General features: G+C 43.3%; 1 protein-coding gene across 15 annotated transcripts in view; it reads right to left on the bottom strand.

The window, feature by feature from the left end:
- ARHGEF3 (Rho guanine nucleotide exchange factor 3) overlaps positions 1-22,098 on the bottom strand; it is a 312,981-nt gene that overhangs the window by 153,085 nt on the left and 137,798 nt on the right. Inside the window, exons 1-2 of one of the 15 annotated variants that reach the window (XM_086367413.1) lie at positions 14,870-14,983; positions 14,308-14,357 (exon numbers count right to left, since the gene is read on the bottom strand). The exons of 13 other annotated variants lie outside the window; for them this stretch is intronic. The gene's annotated coding sequence lies outside the window, so the exon portion shown is untranslated. Of the gene's footprint in view, positions 1-14,307; positions 14,358-14,869; positions 14,984-22,098 lie in introns of those variants that run through there. One more of the 15 variants, XM_086367411.1, reaches the window with a different exon arrangement.

Here is a 22,098-nt window from a genome sequence, read left to right as displayed (position 1 = left end):
GGCCTTTCATCTGCGCCTTCTTTAGGGAGAGATTAGAAAAGGATTTTATGTTCTTGTACTTGTCCTTAGCTGGAACTTGACTCACTAAACTTTAGTTTGAGCAGGAGAGGATCCACGTCTCATTTCTCCTCTGTCTCAGCTCCAGGGCTGAGCAAAAAAACTGAGAGGGAATCCCTGCTCCATTTTTAATACCTTATTTTAAAAAACAGCCTCCCTTCTCCAGCATCCAGGAACCATTATCTTTTTTCCCCTAGACTCTTTAATGTGCTCACGGGGTAGAAAACCTGGAAATCATGGTGCTCCCTGAGCCGCTGGTAAATATATCTTAACTAAGTGGTGGCTCAGTGGTAAAGAATCTACCTGCAACGCAGGAGCTGGAGGAGATGTGGGTTCAATCCCTGGGTCAGGAAGATCCCCTAGAGAAGGAAATGGCAATCCACTCCAGTTTTCTTTCCCAGTGAATCCCATGGACAGAGGAGCCTGGCAGGCTGCAGTCCGTAGCACAGCAAAGAGTAGGATACAACTGAGCACAACATAATATACGATTTTGTGCTCAGATGCCATTAACTGTGGGCTCTGAAGTGAGACTTGGTAGGTTCATGTCCTCGTCATGCCGCATGGTATAGAACCTTAAGCACATAATTTCTCCTCTCTCAACCTCAGTTTCCTTGTTTATAAAATAAATAAGGATATCATGAGCATCAAATAGATCAGTGTGAGTAAAGGGCTCACCACAATGCCTGTCACACAGCAACTTCTCAGCATTGGTTATCACTAGTAGCAGCAGCAGTAACAACAGGAATGGCACCGGGATTGGGGGGGAATGGGAAACATGGATAAAATTCCACTCGTGTACAAGAGTGTACCCACTGACTTGATTTTGGCAAATCAGGAAAACCCCCAAAGATTGAGTTTGGCCCCAGAACACCTGGCCTTTAGCTTGCTGGGAAGCAGAGATAAGGTCACATTGACCAAGGAAAGGTCTTCCTCTCCCAAGGGAAGGAAAAGATGTTCAACCAGGCAGATGAGAGGTCAGGGGTCACCACCAGGTGTCACAACCTGCCAGGGTCACCAGCAGCCCTGACAATTGAGAGCAGCCAGTTTCACGATCATCACATGAACATTTACAGACCACTTTTCTCTCCAAACATTCAAGGCCAAAGGAGCAGGAGAGAAGACAGAAAACTTGTCTGTCCAGGGCAGAGCACTGGCAAATATATTTTCCAGATAGACTGCTCCAGACAAACTCCATTATGCGCACCCATCTGAGGTGGGAAAGGAGGCTCATGTTCATAAAGGTTGCCAATGATGGAATCTGACAAGAAGCACAAAACCTAATTAAACAGGGCACTTTCCCCCTAAGCCTTCTAATAATTACTGTAATTGTTTTCTATTGTTTCCTTCTGCTCTCAGGGGTACTGAAGTGGCTTAGCCACAATCTGTGGTTCATTATACACTGTTATCACTGGTGCCTCCCTGGTCCTCCGTTATTTGTTAATTCACTTACTTTTACCAGCATAAAGAACTCTTATGTATTAAAATTATTCCCGCACAGAACTGTCTGAAGCCCTTATCAACAAAAATAGAAACCCATATAGTTTAGGGAATGTCCCAATAAATTGCTTAATTTCTAGAGAATTACTCCACATAACCAAGGAACTCAGATGGTCCAACTGTACAATTCAGACTCAAATGCGCTTATTGCCCATGATAATATTGGGAATCTGATTTTACAAGAAGAGTTCTCACTTCTTCACTTGGGACTCCTGCCTTTTCTTATCAGGACAGACCTCAGTGCTGGTAATGCCTTTGTAGCCACAGCACCCCATGCATTCCTGAGTGGTGTCCCCAAATACTAGCAGGCAGGCGTTTATCTATAGGAAGAGCAATTTCCCTTCGACTACTGGTTTCTGCATCCACTACTCCTGGGGACAACTTGGCACACACAGCAGAGATGGAACATGCCAGAGAAATGGGTTGCAGCTGCTCAGCCACTGTGTATATCCTGACAACTCATCATAGCATTCCTTTAAATAAAGAAAAATTTCCCTAGTAGAACTATTTGGTGTTATCTAACCAGATTAGAACTCACAATCTGCATTGCTTTATGGCATGTTCTGGATGCTTCAAGTAGTCCCTTCCTCCCCTCCCTCTTTCCACTTGCTGGGTTTAAAACAAAGATCTGTTAAGAATTCACTGCATGCTGGGTGCTTTCCATATATTATATCTGATCCTCACAGCTTGGACAAAGAAGTTATTATACACGAGGAAAAGTGTTCAGTCACTCAGTCACGTCTGACTCTGCAACCCCATGGACTGTAGCCTGCCAGGCCCTTTGTCCATGGAATTCTCCAGGCAAGAATACTAGGGTGGGTAGCCATTCCCTTCTCCAGGGGATCTTTCTGACTCAGGGATCGAACCTGGGTCTCCTGCACTACAGGCAGATTTTTCACCATCTGAGCCACCAGGAGAAGGAAACTGAGGCTTAAAGAGTTTAAATGACATGATTAAAACTGCTCTAAGAGTGCTTGGACAAAGCCAGGATTTGATATCATATCCAGCTAGTAGCTGATACTGTTGGCCCATGTCCCCTGGGCAATCACCATTCCCTGGCATGCCTCAGCTTTTTACAGGCCAGAAATGCTTGGCTGTTAATGTCACCAAGAGCAGCCCTCAACCTGTGATGAACTGCAGTTGGCAGGTAAACACTCCAGCTTCCTAAAGCTTGAGGGGACACTCTGAAATACAGTCTTCTCAGTTTTGACCATACACTGGAAACACTAGAGGAGTTTAAGAAGCTCCCAGGGACTGGCTCTTGCCATCTGCAGATTCTGAACCTCAGGAGTTTGCAGAAGCTCCCCAGATTGAGTCGATCGTGCAGCAAAGTTTCATGCAGTCTCCCATATCGTGCAGTCTCCCAGAAGTCCCCAGCAGGTTTGACCCCAGGTGTTCACAGAGCTAACCTATTCATGATCACACCCCGTACCCTGTTTCTCTTCCTCAGTCCCTCACCAGTGTTTCTAGTGATCAAATAAACTACTTGCACTTGTACCCAGGTCTGCTTCTAGGGTACTGAACCTAAGACATGCTGAACACAACTCTGTGCTTCTAAAACCGAGTAGTGGAATAGGAGGCGGGTTTAAGCCACAGAATAAAAACGGTCCATCAACCTAACTTTGTGGGAAGCCAGGTAAGCCTTTATTTATATACTTTAACAAGAATGGAATGTCATCTTACATGAGTTTTTAAAGATAAAGCTGGGAAAAAATTTAAAGATGAATGACCTTTGCATCGGCTGTCCCCTGTACAAGACACAGAAAGGACTGAGCGGACCTCCCATTTAATAGCCAGAGCCTCAGTCCAGAGGCTTCATTAAGACTAACTGTGGAAGCAAAGGCTCAGGCCTCCCTGGTACTGTCTGATGAGGACCCTCACTTGCACCTGATCCTCTCCTGTTACGGACTGAATGTTTGAATCTCCCAAATTCCCTTGTTGAAGCCCTAACTCCCAATGTGATGGTATTTGGAGGTGGGACCTTTGAGAGGTGATTAGGTGGTGAGGACAGAACTCTCATGAATGGGATTAGTGCTTTTATAAGAAGAGACATGAAAGAGAAGATTGTTTTCTTTGTCATTTACGGACACAGAAAGAAGGTGGCTGTCTGCAAATCAGGAAGAAGCTCCTTGCCAGACACCATATAGTTCAGCACCTTGATCTTGGTCCTCCAAACCTCTTGAACTGTGAAAAATAAATGCACAGCCTAAAAAAGGCATTCTTCCATCACTCTAGATACTTTTAAAGTGCAAATTCTGAATCTAGTCATGAAAAACATCTAATAGGCCCACAGAGAAGGAAACTGTACAACCTAACTGGCTTCTATTCTTCAAAAGAGTCAAAATCAAGAAACACCAAACAGGCCTGGGAAACTGTTCCAGATTAAAGAAGACCAAAGAACAAGTGGCAATAAGTGCAATGCATGATCCTGAACTGGACTCTAGACCAGAAAAAAAAAAAAAACAGTTATGAAATACATTGTTGTAACAGTTGGCAAGCTTATGAATGGTGGAGGAGTTAATATATTTTGCCATGTTAAACTTTTTTCTTCTGACAACTATACTTGTGTGAAAGTAATTGTAATTGCTCTCATAGTTAAGTATTTAGTATATACATATTTATGTATATATAAATATATAAAATAAGTACTCTTGTAGGTATTTAGCATATACATATATATGTATATATAAATGTATAAAATAAATTTCAATATATATGTAATATATAAATTTATTTAAATATATAATATATAAATATTACATAATATATAACATCTTTATTTAAATATATAATATATAAATTTATTTAATACATATGTATATACACACATGCACACATTTATATAAAGAAGGTTGAGCACCAAAGAACTGATGGTTTTGAATTGTGCTGTTGGAGAAGACTCTTGAGAATTCCTTCTATTCCTGCAAGGAGATCAAACCAGTCAATCCTAAAGGAAATAAACCCTGAATATTCACTGGAAGAACTGATGCTGAAGCTCCAATACTTTGGCCATGTGACACAGCCAACTTATTGGAAAAGACCCTGATGCTGGGAAAGATTGAAAGGAAAAGAAGGGGCCAGCAGGGGATAAGGTTGTTAGATTGCATCACTGACTCAATGGACATGAATCTGAGCAAACTGCAAGAGATAGTGAAGGACAGAGGAGCCTGGCATACTGCAGTCATATGGGGTCACAAAGAGTCGGACATGACCTAGTGACTGAACAACAACAAATCTAACTATTTACTTATGGAGAGGGGCTTCCCAGGTGGTGCTAGTGGTAAAGAACCTGCTTGCCAGCACAGGAGACTCGGGTCCAATCCTGGATTGGGAAGATCCCCTGGAGGAGGGCATGGCAACCCACTCCAGTATTCTTGCCTGGAGAATCCCATGGACAGAGGAGACTGGTGGGCTACAGTCCATAACCCTCAGAGTTGGACATGACTGAATCACACTAGGACCACAAACTCAATGAAACTAAGCCATGCCTGTGGGGCAACCCAAGACGGGTGGGTCATGGTGGAGAGATTTGACAGAATGTGGTCCACTGGAGAAGGGAATGGCAAACCACTTCAGTATTCTTGCCTTGAGAACCCCATGAACAGTATGAAAAGGCAAAATGATAGGATACTGAAAGAGGAACTCCCCAGGTCAGTAGGTGCCCAATATGCTACTGGAGATCAGTGGAGAAATAACTCCAGAAAGAATGAAGAGATGGAGCCAAAGCAAAAACAATACCCAGCTGTGGATGTGACTGGTGATAGAAACAAAGTCTGATGCTGTAAAGAGCAATATTGCATAGGAACCTGGAATGTCAGTTCCATGAATCAAGGCAAATTGAAAGTGGTCAAACAAGAGATGGCAAGATTGAATATCGACATTCTAGGAATCAGCAAACTAAAATGGACTGGAATGGGTGAATTTAACTAAGATGACCATTATATCTACTACTGCTGGCAGGAATCCCTCAAAAGAAATGGAGTGGCCATCATGGTCAACAAAAGAGTCCAAAATGCAGTACTTGGATGCAATCTCAAAAATGACAGAATGATCTCTGTTCATTTCCAAGGCAAACCATTCAATATCACAGTAATCCAAGTCTATGCCCCAACCAGTAACGCTGAAGAAGCTGAAGTTGAACAGTTCTATCAAGACCTACAAGACCTTTTAGAACTAACACCCAAAAAAGATGTCCTTTTCATTATAGGGGACTGGAATGCAAAAGTAGGAAGTCAAGAAACACCTGGAGTAACAGGCAAATTTGGCCTTGGAATACAGGAAGCAGGGCAAACTCTAACAGAGTTTTGCCAAGAAAATGCACTGGTCATAACAAACACCCTCTTTCAACAACACAAGAGAAGACTCTACACATGGACATCACCAGATGGTCAACACCGAAATCAGATTGATTCTATTCTTTGCAGCCAAAGATGGAGAAGCTCTATACAGTCAACAAAAACAATACTGGGAGCTGACTGTGGCTCGCATCATGAACTCCTTATTACCAAATTCAGACTTAAATTGAAGAAAATAGGGAAAACCACTAGGCCATTCAGGTATGACCTAAATCAAATCCCTTATGATTATACAGTGGAAGTGAGAAATAGATTTAAGGGCCTAGATCTGATAGATAGAGTGCCTGATGAACTATGGAATGAGGTTCGTGACATTGTACAGGAGACAGGGATCAAGACCATCCTCATGGAAAAGAAATGCAAAAAAGCAAAATGGCTGTCTGGGGAGGCCTTACAAATAGCTGTGAAAAGAAGACAAGTGAAAAACAAAGGAGAAAAGGAAAGATATAAGCATTTGAATGCAGAGTTCCAAAGAATAGCAAGAAGAGATAAGAAAGCCTTCTTCAGCGATCAATGCAAAGAAATAGAGGAAAACAACAGAATGGGAAAGACTAGAGATCTCGTCAAGAAAATTAGAGATACCAAGGGAACATTTCATGCAAAGATGGGATCGATAAAGGACAGAAATGGTATGGACCTAACAGAAGCAGAAGATATCAAGAAGAGGTGGCAAGAATACACAGAAGAACTGTACAAAAAGATCTTCATGACCCAGATAATCACGATGGTGTGATCACTGACATAGAGCCAGACATCCTGGAATGTGAAGTCAAGTAGGCCTTAGAAAGCATCACTACGAACAAAGCTAGTGGAGGTGATGGAATTCCAGTGGAGCTATTTCAAATCCTGAAAGATGATGCTGTGAAAGTGCTGCACTCAATATGCCAGCAAATTTGGAAAACTCAGCAGTGGCCACAGGACTGGAAAAGGTCAGTTTTCATTCCAGTCCCAAAGAAAGGCAATGCCAAAGAATGCTCAAACTGCCGCACAATTGCACTCATCTCACATGCTAGTAAAGTAATGCTCAAAATTCTCCAAGCCAGGCTTCAGCAATATGTGAACTGTGAATTTCCTGATGTTCAAGCTGGTTTTAGAAAAGGCAGAGGAACCAGAGGTCAAATTGCCAACATCCACTGGATCATGGAAAAAGCAAGAGACTTCCAGAGAAACATCTATTTCTGCTTTATTGACTATGCCAAAGCCTTTGACTGTGTGGATCACAATGAACTGTGGAAAATTCTGAAAGAGATGGGAATACCAGACCACCTGACCTGCCTCTTGAGAAACCTGTATGCAGGTCAGGAAGCAACAGTTAGAACTGGACATGGAACAACAGACTGGTTCCAAATAGGAAAAGGAGTACGTCAAGGCTGTATATTGTCACCCTGCTTATTTAACTTATATGCAGAGTACATAATGAGAAATGCTGGGCTGGAAGAAGCACAAGCTGGAATCAAGATTGCTGGGAGAAATATCAATAACCTCAGATATGCAGATGACACCACCCTTATGGCAGAAAGTGAAGAGGAATGAAAAAGCTTCTTGATGAAGGTGAAAATGGAGAGTGAAAAAGTTGGCTTAAAGCTCAGAAAAACGAAGATCATGGCATCCGGTCCCATCACTTCATGGGAAATAGATGGGGAAACAGTGGAAACAGTGTCAGACTTTATTTTTTTGGGCTCCAAAATCACTGCAGATGGTGACTGCAGCCATGAAATTAAAAGACGCTTACTCCTTGGAAGGAAAGTTATGACCAACCTAGATAGCATATTCAAAAGCAGAGACATTACTTTGCCAACAAAGGTCCGTCTAGTCAAGGCTATGGTTTTTCCTGTGGTCATGTATGGATGCGAGAGTTGGACTGTGAAGAAGGCTGAGCGCTGAGAGTTGATGCTTTTGAACTGTGGTGTTGGAGAAGACTCTTGAGAGTCCCTTGGACTGAAAGAAGATCCAACCAGTCCATTCTGAAGGAGATCAGCCCTGGGATTTCTTTGGAAGGAATGATGCTAAAGCTGAAACTCCAGTACTTTGGCCACCTCATGCGAAGAATTGACTCATTGGAAAAGACTCTGATGCTGGGAGGGATTGGGGGCAGGAGGAGAAGGGGACAACAGAGGATGAGATGGCTGGATGGCATCACCGACTCAATGGACGTGAGCCTGATGAACTCCGGGAGTTGGTGATGGACAGGGAGGCCTGGCTTGCTGCGATTCATGGGGTCGCAAAGAGTTGGACACGACTGAGCGACTGAACTGAACTGAATCAACTTAGCATGCAAGCATGTATCTCTGGAGAAAGACTGATACAGAGACAAAGAAAGAGAAACAGAGAGAGCAAACTTAAACAATCAGTGAAGTGTATAAAAAGTATTCAGGAGTATCTTTTTCTAGACTTGCAACTTTTCCATAAGTCTTAAATATTAAGTTGCCAAAAGTAAAATGAAAGAAGTTCACAAATAACCTGCACAGTCTTCCCTGTCCTCAAAACAAACAAACAAAACAAGCCCATAAACACTCATTCCTTTTGGAGGCATTTAATATTCACCCAGTGCCCAACTCCAGGAGCCCTCAGGCCCTCAGGGCTCAACTCTGCAGTATCTGCTAACCTTTGGTGCCTGCAAGCCCCTGAGCACCTAAAAAGGAGTGAGTCTGCACAGGTACTTCAGCAGACTTTGGTTGGGCATTAGCTGGAACACAATCCCTTAGGCTTGAGAAGAATATAATTTAAGGATTATTTGATCAAAATATTTAGCTGTCTTCCAAACAAAACTTAAAATTCTCACAAGAAGCTGCCTATTCTTAAAGATGTTTCTCAGTAGGAAAGAAACAGCTAAAAGGAAAATAACTGTGTGACAGATAATTCCCCTCCTCTCAAAATGATGTACTTGAATATGCCAACAATGTTTCTCAATGGAGCTCTGCAGAATGTGGCCTCTGGAAGGACTGGACCCCTTTCCTGGTCTGACTAGAGTCATTAGCACAAAGCAGACCACCAGTTTTCAGACCAGTCTTGACTAACCTGAGAAAACACTCCTGGCAATAGTCTGCAGAGAACCTGTCAGAACAGTAATGTGAAAGCCAGTTACCATTCCTGATGCGGTGTCTGGAAAGATGTCAACTGTGATTAAGAGGGACATTTTCCTTCTGCAGCTGTTTCTGAAAGGGGAGGAGGGCCCCACCACAAGACCAAATTATAGGCGAGAGGTAAAGGGCCCCAAAAGCCAGGGACAGGCAGGTATTCAGGGAAGCCCTCCTTCAGCGGCACGATCATGTCCTGTCAAGTCTTGAGTAAAAAGCAGGAGTAGTGCTCAGCCACAGCTGAGGGGGCTACAGGGAGGGGAAAGGACTTTGTGATACATTTTCTAATCCTGATTTTTTGCTTTAAAGCCCATCCCAGTCATTTTTATCCTCAAGTCTGAAACTGAGGTCTGGATTTTGCAGAATCAAAGCACATTTATCCAACATTTAATCCATTTCCCAGGAAATCCATGTTTTACTAAGAGTAGAATTCTTTCATGTCTAGAACTTTGCTGGACATTACTAAGGCCTAGTCCAACACACAGAAAACTCAATAAATGTGTGTTGACTGACATACATGAACAAATAAACCCACTAGCTCCCAAACAGTGCATATAAAGCTGTAGAATTTCTTTTCATGAAGACTAAAACACCAAGATGTGTCATCCATAGAGTTCCATTTTTGATTCTGTGACCCACAATATTCCTCTTTTTTATTTTTTGGTAATGGAAATCCAGGAATGAGACTCAGATGAACGACCTTCACTCTGAAGTTTCATTCATTCAATAACTATTTTATGGAGTGCCTATTAGATGCCAGGCACTGTGCAAGCTGCTGGAGATAAACTGGTTAACAAAATAGATACAGCCCTTGCCCTCGGAGGGAATAGAGATCATAAAATAATAAGCAAATAAACAAGCTAGTTTTAAGGTGTACTAAGAGTAATAATCGGTCAGTTTTAAAGGAAATCAACCCTGAATATTCACTGCAAGGACTGATGCTGAAGCTCCAATACTTTGGCCCCATGATGCTTAGAGCTAACTCATTGGAAAAGACCCTGATGTTGGGAAAGATTGAAGGCAAAAGAAGGGAGTGGCAGAGGATGAGATGGTTGGCTGGCATCACTGACTCAATGGACATGAGTCTGACCAAACTCTGAGAGATAGTGAAGCCTGGCATGCTGCAGTCCATGGGTTGGATACGACTTAGCGACTGAACAACAACAAGAATTATAAAGAAAGTAAACCTGGGCGATAGGAAAGCCTATCAAAGGGGGTGAGGGGTGAAGCTATTGGAGAGAGAGGTCAGGGAGGTTTCTCAGAGGAGGAACAGCTGAGATGACATTTTAGTGATGGGATGAAGCCAACCAAGCATAGATAGGGATAGATGAGGAGTGAGAGCTCCTAAAGGGCCCTCGTCATTAAAAGTTCAACTTCTCCCTTTCCACAAGTCTCCCACACAGTACCTGATGACTGTTCTGATTGACCAGTGGCCATGAACATGATTGCTGACATCATTTCCCATTTATAAGGATGAGAACTGTACTGGAGTAATTTTCTTTCTCAGTTTATTTGAAGAGAAAGTGAAAGTGAAGTTGCTCAGTCATGTCCAACTCTGTGACCCCAGGACTGTAGCCTGCCAGGCTCCTCCAACCATGGGATTTTCCAGGCAAGGATACTGGAGTGGTTTGCCATTTCCTTCTCCAGGGGATCTTCCCAACCCAGGGATTGAACCCTGGTCTTCTGCACTGCAGGGAGACTCTTTACCGTCTGAGCCAGCAGGGAAGCCCTGGAAGCCAGGAAGGGAAACTCAGGGTGAATAATTTTACTCATCTTTCTGTTACTGTTAGTCATGAAAACAGCCCTGAGTTTCTCAAGACTTGTTAGTGTCCAGAAGATCCTGTGCAAAGTCAGGACTGTTCCAATTCTCATCTCCACCCTCATTCCCTTTGCTCTGAGCTCCAACCTCCCTCCCATAATCCCAATTCCTCTTTCTCTATGTTTCCTCTGCCTTTGAACCTTCTTTCCTCCCCTTTTCTCCCAGCCAATTCTTCCTTACTCTTCAGATGTCAGCCTCATGATGGAGGTATTCTAAGATAGCTCCAAACCAAAAAAAATCTCTCAGTTACGGCCTCTCAGCCTCATTGCGCCTCTTCTTTGTTGTACTCACCTTATTAAAATGTTACCCTTTACTTGTGTAATAACTGGGTTAATGTCTGTCTCCTCCTTCAAGCTAAGGTCAATGAACGCAAAAGCCAGTTCAAGTTCACTTCTAGCACCTTCCATTATGCGGACACATAGAGAATAATGCTTTGCAGTCACCATCTTGAAACTCTTAGTAACTTTTTAAACAGGGACCCTGGATTTTCATTTCTCACTGGACCCTGCAAATTATGCAGTGAGATCTGGAAAGGAAAAAATGTATAGGGACTCTTCTGGGATGAGTACCCATTCTGAGGCCATCATCCTTGAAAACTCAAAGCAAGTTTGACTACCAAGCATTGACTCCTTCAAATATTAAACAAATATTTATTGGGCAACTCTATGTGCCCACATAGTGAAGCCCTGTTGAGCACAGAGCCCTGGCCATGAAGCTGGCCCTCTTTCTGCTTTCCTGTTGGATTTCTTGATCTCATGTCATTTACAGATGCTTCTGACTTCTTGCGAGGTATATCTTACCCTGGACTTCACCACTCTCTCAACAATCTAGGTTTCACACGACAGGACCTCGCTGGCATGGGTCCAACCCCCTAAAGATAAGAAATCCTTTCCCCATTAGAACTTCAGTCCTGCCTTCAATCTGCCTATAAGATTCAGGCCGAAATAGAACCTTCATCTTGCGGAAGTACTTTTCTAATCTCCCTAAGGAAATGGCAACCCACTCCAGTATTCTTGCCTGGAACAGAGGGGCCTGGCAGGTCACAGTCTGTGGGGTCACAAAGAGTCTTGGACACGAATGAGCAACTAAATAACAACAAAGCACTTTTTAAAATCTCCCTAATTTTAAATTCCTGTTTCTCTTCAGGATATTGTAAAAGGCTTGCTAGAAAGTGGCTCTCTGAGTTTGGCAACACTTGCCTGCTGCATTTTAGTCTGGGCTCATCACTTATGCATAAACAAACACTTTGAGTAACCACAGACCAACACTCACAGCTCCGCTCACTGGAGGTCTCAGACTGGCAAACAACTGACAAATGTCACCCAGTAAATTAAATTTATAAGCAAATTTGGGAACACTAAGTTTGTTAGCAAGCTGTAATACTATACTGAAAGAGGAACAGCAAAAATGGAAAATGATGTTACTCATCAGAACAGAGTATCACTAAAATGTTAGGGAAAATGGAAGAGTTGAACACCAAGAATTTTAATACATTTTTGAACTTTAAAGAAAAAAAAATAAGTGATAAGTTTCTTTGCACCATTTGGACATGTACCTTGGGCTACTGTTTCCCAAAGGATGGGTCTGGTGTCATGGTGGTTTGTAAGATTATTTTAGGTGGTATGCTTACCCCCCCACAGCAGATCCTGGGTGACGATTTAGGTATAAGCTGTTTACATGCAGGGGTGGTAATCCCCACGAAGAACTGGTGAGGAGTAAGACAGTGAGGTGGTAAAAGGAGGGAGGCCCCAAAAAGATGTAAAGCCACCAGGTTTCAGCTGTGGGCAGCTGGAGCTGGAGAACAACCCACTGGGCCCCCTCCCACCCCCGTGAGGGACTATATAAGACACAGCTCATAATTTTCCACTAGCAGGTGGGGAGGTAAAAGCATTCAATCTACCCCCTCACTGATGGGGAGGGGCCCCTCAGGATGTTAACCCCCTTGGCTGGAAACCCCTACAAGCTGAAGGACACAGGAAGTCATATGTGGGTCCAGGGGACTCTGGAGGTGATACCTGCAGTTTAGGTGGTACGAGTGGAACACTGGGACAGTGCTCTGACAGGCTTTACTTGGCAGATCACACAATAGGAAAGTTACCATTTTCAAGTCACTGTCCATTCTCGGTCTATCAGATTGCTGTGGTGGTAGTTTAGTCGCTGAGTTGTGCCTGACTCTTACAACCCTGCGGACTCTAGCCTGTCAGGCTCCCCAGTCTATGGGATTCTCCAGGTGAAAATATCAGAGTGGGTTGCCATCTCCTTCTCTAGGGGATCTTCCCGACCCAGGGATGAAACCTGGGTCTCCTGCTTGGCAGGTGGATTCTTTACTGCTGAGCCACCAGGGGAGCATCTGACTGGGGCGGCTGCTGCTGCTGCTGCTAAGTCGCTTCAGTCGTGTCCGACTCTGTGCGACCCCAGAGACGGCAGCCCACCAGGCTCCCCCGTCCCTGGGATTCTCCAGGCAAGAACACTGGAGTGGGTTGCCATTTCCTTCTCCAATGCATGAAAGTGAAAAGTGAAAGTGAAGTCGCTCAGTCGTGTCCGACTCTTCTCGACCCCATGGACTGCAGCCCACCAGGCTTCTCCGTCCGTGGGATTTTCCAGGCAAGAGTACTGGAGTGGGGTGCCATCGCCTTCTCCGGACTGGGGCTACCTCACCTTTAACACATACTCAATGCTTACCAACCTCAACCTTTACTCTCTCTCCAGGAGAGAGACTCAGGCAACAGAGCTAGCCAGAATTTAGTTACATTGTTTTGTGAGTATCTAGTATTCAAAGTTGAGCCAGCATACTGGTTTTCTGTTTATTATAAACTTTCCATTAAAGATAACTCTAAGGGAAAAATGGTTGTTTTGCAGAAAGCTATTAAGTATATTACAATGTTAAAGGCTATGGCAGAAGATGATTCATAATTGAGTGAGGTTTAGGAAACACTTTCTTTATGGAAACTCCCTCTCCTAATGGTCACACAAAGTAACTGGCGCACGATGTTGCTGCTCCTGACAAGCACAGAAAAAGTGACACTCTGTTGCCCTCTTCCCCGGAATGAGTGAGAAGCGACTTCTAACCCATCCATCCTCTCAACACCCGCCCATCCCTTCTGGAGATCTGTCTGCCCTCTGTCTGCCCAGTCATGGATTAAAAATGAAATTCATATCTAACACGTCTAACTTTAGCCACAGGAAACGGGAGAGTGTGGAGGACCTAAAGGGTGAGCCAAGCTTTGTTGAAGGATGGGCACATTATCTTTTCTGAACCTTCTTCCTGCCCCTTTTTGGGAGGGGAGGGGTGGAGGCTCAGCTTTGGGGAGTGAGTGGGAAGTGAGGCCTGTTGAATCTGTTTCCTGGTTGGCTTTGTGGGTGGCGTCTCCCCTCTCTGTTGTCACAGTGCTGGCTCTCAAATCTCTGCTGTGTATCAGGGGGACCAAGTGATGCCCACTTTAGGATATACTATAAAAAATATTTTGGTGACGAAAATAACCCAAATGAGGAATTTAAAAACCTTCTCTGTTGAAAATGTCCGGATACCTTGGCCACAGATACAAAATGGTTCTGTGAAGGAAAAAAAAAGCAAGTTTAAGCCTAAATAGTTCTAAAACTTACATCTGTGTACATCCTCTAGCTTTACTACAATGTGAACAATTTACAGAAGTCTGTTCTATAAAAGGTTATGAGAAGTTGCCAGATCACAAGTGTTTTTGTGTGTGTGTATTAGTCACTCAGTCGTGTCCGACTCTTTGTGACCCCATAGACTGTAGCCGGCTAGGCTCCTCTGTCGATGGAATTCTCCAGGCTAGAATACTGGAGTGGGTTGCCATTTCCTTCTCCAGGGGATCTTCCTGACCCAGGGATTGAACCCAGGTCTCTTGCACTGCAGGTCTCCGGCACTGCAGCAGACTCTTTACTGACTGAGCCACCAGGGAAGACTTTCAAGTGTTATTACCTTTCTCTTATCTGATGTGTAAGTAGTAAGATGGAGCAACTAGAGAATAATTACCTAGTTACCTAGTTATTATCTACTTTTTAAGGTCCTCAAACTAGCTATATGACCTTAGGCATCTCACCTTCTCGCTCTGGATCTCAGGTTTATTGTCTGTAAGGCAAGACCACTCACTGGTCCAGGTGTCCTCCAAAGTCTCCTCCTAACAGTGTGTTGGTGGATGACAACACGTAGCCAAGGAGACTGCTGGGTGAAGGTGGGAAGATGGGCAATGAGAATAGCAGAGATTGGGGAACACTTTCTAGAAACAAATATGATATTCTACATTGGCCTCAAAATCACAGATGACAATAATTCTAGCTGTATTGTTTCTGAAACACAATGTCTGTGTCCGGATTCCAGCATAACCCAGTGCTCTACACAAAGAAGGTGATCCACCAATGTGTATTAAATTAGTTGACAAAGGCACCTTCCCTGGATATCTTTTAAAGACTCAAGGCTAATGCTTGATTATTTACAACAACTAAGATATGGAAATGACTTAAGTACTAATCAATGGATGAGTGGATCAAGAAGATGTGTGTGTGTGTATACACATATATACATACATATATATGGAACACATATATAACATACATCCACACACATAGGGGAATACTACTCAGCCATGAAAATATGAAATCCTGCCATGTGTGATGATATAGATGGATCTTGAGGGTATTGCTGCTGCTGCTGCTGCTAAGTCGCTTCAGTCGTGTCCAACTCTGTGTGACCCCAGAGATGGCAGCCCACCAGGCTCCCCCGTCCCTGGGATTCTCCAGGCAAGAACACTGGAGTGGGTTGCCATTTCCTTCTCCAATGCATGAAAGTGAAAAGTGAAAGGGAAGTCACTCAGTCGTGTCGGACTCTTAGCGACCCCATGGACTGCAGCCCACCAGGCTCCTCCGTCCATGGGATTTTCCTGGCAAGAGTACTGGAGTGGGTTGCCATTGCCTTCTCCACTTAAGGGTATTAGGCTAGTGAAATTAAGTCAGACACAGAAAAACAAATACCACGTGATTTCACTCATATGAAGACTACAAGAAACAAACAACAAAATAAATGACCCAATCAACCAAAACGAAGCACATAGATACAGAAAACACAGTTGTGGTTACTAAAGGGGAAGGGGCAGGGCAAATGGATCAAAGGGGTCAACTATATGGTGATGGATGAAAATTACATTTTTGGTGGTGAGCATACAGAAGTACAAAGTTATGCACATAAACACACAGTGCTGTAAACCAGTTTTTAACCTCAACTTTCTTTAAAAAGGCTAATGACAGAAGGAAGAATGATCAGTGAAAAAGAGTGGAAAATCACGGGGTTAGCAGAAGAAAGAAAGAGAGGGCAAAATGAGTGGGCAAGGGAGAAAGAAAGGGAAAAGAAACGATACACATATTGACAGACATACATGCAGTCAACTCACATACTGACAGACAGACATACAGTCAACTCTTGTTATGTGAGTTCGTCAAGATCCGGTAAATCTCCATGAACAAGGCATCAGTGAACAGCCTAACTTTTAAGAACATAGTCTAGTGTAATTCTTGCAGGTGGTGGGCACGTAGAGGCCCACACAGGCCTTCCCAGGTGGTACCAGTAGTCAAGAATCTGCCTGCCAATGTGGGAGACTCAAGAGACGTGCGTTTGATCCCTGGGTTGGGAAGATCTCCTGGGGGAGGAAATGGCAACTCGTTCCAGTATTCTTGCCTGGGAAATCCCAAGGACAGAGGAATCTGGCGGGCTACAGTCCATGGGGTTGCAAAGAGTCAGACACGACTGAGTACACACACACACAGGGAGGCTCAGGATGTTTATAACAGCAAAGGACTGGACACAACAGAAATATCTGTTAGTGCATAAATGGAGTATACGACATGCACCAACATTTCTGTCAGTCAAAACCCATCCATCAATCGGACTCTTTCGTTCACACATCCCTGCCCAGACCACTGCATCGTGCTCGCATATGCAAAACACATCAACTCCAGCACTGGTGGATCCTGCCTCCTACCAGGCTCTGCATTTGTCTCCCGAAAATGTATTTTGATCCAAGCAGAATTATAAGCACACAGGACCTCCTTGTTTCTAGACTAGTGGTTCTCAAAATTTTTGGTCTCAGGACCCCTTTACATTTTTTTAAAAAGTATCAAGGGCCCCAAAGAGGCCCTTATGTTGGTTTTTATGTTGGTTTTATTAATATTTGCAGTATTAGAAAATAAAATTGAGAATTAAAATTTTTCTTATTTTAAAAATGAGTGTATTATTACTTCTTAATCTAATTATCACATTTGACAATTAACTATTTGTTAAAAAAAATAGTGAGAAGAGCAGGACTGTTTCATACTCTTATAACTCTTTTTAATGTCTGGCTGCAGAGGAGACAGCTGGATTCACATATCTGCTTCCGTAATCAGTCTGCTGTGGTGTGCTATTTTTGTTGACACATATGAATGAAATCTGTTCTGAAGTTATGTAGTTAGTACTCTCTAGGCCTCGGGAGCTCTGTGGATCACACTTTAGAACCACTGTTTTAAATCACCCTCCATTCTGCCAAAAGTTGTCTTTCACACAAACACAGTCATGTCATTTCCCACTTTCCTCAAATCATGAATGGCTGCCTATGGCTCACAGGGTTGAGTCCACACTGCACAAAACCCCTTCCCATCTGGACAGACAGTTGTCTGTCCAAACTCCATTACTGCTCTGTCTTATATACCAGCACCCTGGCCACCTTCAGGTATACATACACGCCTGACCTGTTCTGCTTGTTGATGTCTCTGAGGCTCAACTTTCCTCTTGCTAAGACGCCTATGAATCTTTTGCAACCCCATCCGAAGGTCACCTCCTCTCAGAAGCCTTCTCTGATTCACCCTTCCTTTGGACTTTACTTTTTTGTGTTTTAAATACTTATTGTTTGAATAAGTAACTGAAATACATTGGATTAAATTCCAAAAAGGTATACCATACAATGATAAGTAGACTTCTTTCTCACATCTATCCCTTCCTCTCCCAAGAGGACACCACTGTGATTGGTTCCTTCTACATTCCAGAGTTGCTCTAGACATAAATAAGCATATCATTTATTTTACCCAAATGGTATTATACTATATGCACTCAGTTCAGTTCAGTCGCTTAGTCGTGTCCGACTCTTTGCGACCCGATGAACCACAGCACACCAGGCCTCCCTGTCCATCACCAACTCCCAGAGTTCACCCAAACCCATGTCCATTGAGTCGGTGATGCCATCCAACCATCTCATCCTCTGTTGTCCCCTTCTCCTCCTGCCCTCAATCTTTCCCAGCATCAGGGTCTTTTCAAATGAGTCAGCTCTTCACATCAGGTGGCCAAAATATTGGAGTTTCAGCTTCAGCATCAGTCCTTCCAATGGAATTATCAGGACTGATTTCCTATATGCACTGCTCTATACTTAACATTATAGCTTAGACAGCCTTCCACACTATCAAATAAAAATAGACCCCATTTTCTTAATAGTTGCAAATTATATTTTAAAAACAAAGCTTGTTTGTCCACCCACCCCCCATTAACCAGATATGCGGTTTCTAATCTTTTGCTGCAGCAAATATCCTTCTACAGATCAGTTTACACATGTGAGAGACTCTGCAGCACTAATATCCAGGAATGAAACTGCTGGGTCCAAGGGAATGTATATTTGTAAGTTTGATAAACATTGTCAAATTGTCCTCTGTAAAAGCTGTTCTAATTTATACTCCCACTACCATGCATGAGAGGTTCGATTATCTTTGCCAAGCAGTGTTATCAAACTTTTTAATCTCTGTCAATACGGTAGAGGAAAAATGATACCTTGGTTAAGTTTAAATGGATATTTCTATAAGAAGATCAAATCTCTAGAGTTACACTATCCAAAATGATAGCCACTTGATACATGTGGCTATTTAAATTTAAATTTTAATTAAGGAAAATTAATGGGTCAGATGATAAGAATCTGTCTGCAACACAGGAGACCCGGGTTTGATCACTGGGTTAGGAAGATCCCATGGAGAAAGGAATGGCTACCTACCCCAGTATTCTTGCCTGAATTCCACGGACAAAGAAGCCTGGCAGGTTATACAGGCCATGGGTTGCAAAGAGGCAGACTTCACTGAGTGACTAATACACACACCCAAATAACATTTAAAACTCAGCTCCTTAGCTGCGCCAGCCACATATTGTGCTCAATAGCCATCCGTGGCTATTGGTTTCCGTGTGAGACAGAGGAGACACAAAACATGAGCATCATGATGTAAAGTTCTATTGGATAGTACTGCTCTAGACCTGCGCTGTCCAATGGGCACCAGGAACCCACACGTGGGTACTGAGCATTCAATATGTGGCTCGTGTGAAGTGAGATATGCTCTGAGTGGATAATACACGCTGGAATTCCAAGACTCAGAATTGTAAAAACAGAATGTAAAACGTCTCCTTAATAATTTTTATGTGGATTGCATGTTGAAATGCTAATATTTGGATATACTGGATTAAACAAATCATTAAAATTAATTTCATCTGTTTCTTTTTATTTCTGTCATGTGGCTAACTAGGAAATTTAAATTTATATGTGTCTCACACTCTATTTCTAGTGAACAATGCTGCTTCAATGGGCACACTGCTTTCTTAAGATGTGGGTTTTAGCATTTTTCCTTTTACACAGAAATAAGTGCAGTTACTATTGCTTATAAAGAAAAAGAGACTCACTGGAATCTCTTTTCTCCTCCTCGCCCTTCCCTGCTTCATGCAGATAGGTTGGGCAGCAAAATGAGAAAGGGCAGCAAAGATCTTGATGACGAACAAATTGAAACAAACCAGCAGACTTCCCACCTGGGTGGCTGCAGGCAGGAACCAGTGGCATCGCTGACCCCAGCAGAGCCTGATCTCCTGGTGCCTGTTAAAACAATGCACCAGAGAACAAAGTGCCTTCGAAACTAAGAATAGAAGAGTGGCTCCAAGTAAGATTTCCAGGACTCTGCAGGAACAAGTTCCACCCCTGCACCGCCCTAACCCACCTTCCACCCCTGGCTTGACAAATGGCCTGTCCCAGCCCCGCCCTCCCTGCAGTCCCAAGTCTGTACACACAGACGGAGGGACGGAGTAGAAAGAGGAAACCCAGAGAAAGAGGTGGGTGACAAGGGCTGCCCTAAAGGGCTGCCACCACAATGATTCTATGGTTGAGACATGGCGTATATGTTTCTGTCACCTGTGTCTTTAGCTAGGAAGGTGAAGAAAACTCAATTTTGCAACATAAACCACAAACTTGATAGATCAGAACATTTTCTAACCATGTACTGAGGGAATAAGACCTAATTATATCTGAGCATAAGTCATCTGCTTTCTATCTGAACATAGATAGAAATGTTTTCCCCTATCTGCTTAGGGGAAAACATTAATTTATTATCATCATCATCATCATTATTAGCTTCTGTGCCTTTAAGCAAACGAAATAACCTCTCTGGGTCTCAGTTTTACTATCTATAAAATATATGAACTTTCTTATCTCATCCAATCAGAAAGTTCTGCGACTCCATGCATATACAAAAGAACTATCACCCACACCTTCAGTCTCGTTTTCTTGCGGCATTAAGACACTTACTGGGCAACTAACATGATTTAGACCCTGAGCCTGACACTGGCATTCAAATATGGAAAAATGCTTCTTCCACTGGATGTTCTTAATAGGTGCAAGGAAAGAGAAGAGGACAGAAGTGAATCATTAGACCAGAGTTCTTCACCTGGGCCAGCAATCTGCACAGACATTTTCACAACTTTGTGCAGTTTTCCAAAGAGAACATTTCAAGATGCATGTGACTTCAGGAAGGCAGGGGGCTAGTGATGTAAAGGAACTATGAGAGGCTGAGTACCATGCTAAATTCTTGCAGATATTCATTCATCGTATATGTATTTAGGACCTAATACAAGCCTGGCCTTAGGCTGGTGGTTCTCATCTTCATTACTTATTGGTACCATATTTATCTCTCCAACACAGCACAGTACTCCACATAAGTGAAAAGTGTTAGCTGCTCAGTCATGTCTGATTCTTTGCAACCCCATGGACTGTAGCTCACCAGGCTCCTCTGTCTACAGGATTCTCTAGGCAAGAATATTGGAATGGGTTGCCATTTCCTTCTCCCATAGTAGGCCCCCAATAAATGCTATTTGAGTGAGTAAACAGAGATGGTCTCTGTGGTATACTAATTTATTCTTCAGCAAACTTCTATCCCCTCTCCTGACCTCCATGGCTTGGTTCTGTCACTTGCTCTGGCCAATGGAACAGGGTAGACAGGACAATGTACTACTTCCGAGTGTAGACCTTAAGAAACATTGTGTATTTCTGCTTGTTCCTCTGGGATCTTCTGGTTTACACAGGAGAACATACATGTGGGTTAGCTCACAGACCTGCATGAGCCAGATCCACAGAAAACCTGCACACTTGTGAGCATGAGAATAAATTCTTGATATTGCTTGCCACTGAGATTGGGGTAGTTGTTATTCAGCAAAAGCTGACTGAGACATACTCCTATACCCATATCCAGAAATTTCAGGCAGAGAGTGGCTGGCCCTGGTTTCTCTTACAGTGGGATTTCAGCAACTAGGTCATTTTGTGGCTCTCTCTAGCACACTTTCTCTAAGCTGTTAATGTCCCATTTGGAGAAGATGGCAGGGGACACAGAGACCCATATTTTGGCCATCTTGACACCTGGCACAGAGTCAAGCACAATGCTGGTTCTCGGGCAGCGTCTGATGTACGACAGGATGGGCTAGCTGTTCGCTCTGGTGGGAGGAGCACTGTCAAAAATCACAGCAGGCAACAACTTGGGCCCAGACGCTCAAAGCCACTAGCTCTCCAGTCCCCAGTGTGGGAAGTGGAGCTGGTGGTGACACAGGATCATTTCAGACCATGTGCAGCAGACCAAGGGGAAGTTATTGTAATGTGTTTTAGGAAACACATCATGGTATTTGGAGACTTTAGCACTCCTACTGCTCAGGATGAACCTAAGCTCAAAACCAAACCAAAGAACAACTAGATAATTTAAAGAAAAACAGTAAGTGAAAAATAACAGTGAAAGTGGTATGGGGATACGGGACACGTAACTGCAGTTTAGGAAAACACTGGTCCTATTCAAGTCTCATTTTCCTGCAAATCACAATCATAGCCAGCATTTTTGAGCACCTATAGGATGCCCTGTTTCAAGAGTTTCACAGACACTATTTTATAAACTGTTCATAGTATCAGAAGCAGATACTATCATCTCCATTTCCCAGGTGAGGTAACTAAAGCCCAGACAGATAAAGAAC

This window comes from Bos grunniens, chromosome 22, assembly GCF_055505025.1.
Source record: "Bos grunniens cultivar Pamir isolate PY7600 chromosome 22, Bosgru_T2T1.0, whole genome shotgun sequence".
Classification (NCBI taxonomy): Eukaryota; Metazoa; Chordata; class Mammalia; order Artiodactyla; family Bovidae; genus Bos; species Bos grunniens.
The sequence above is the reverse complement of the archived record's forward strand: the minus strand, read 5'-3'. Positions and strand labels throughout refer to the sequence as shown.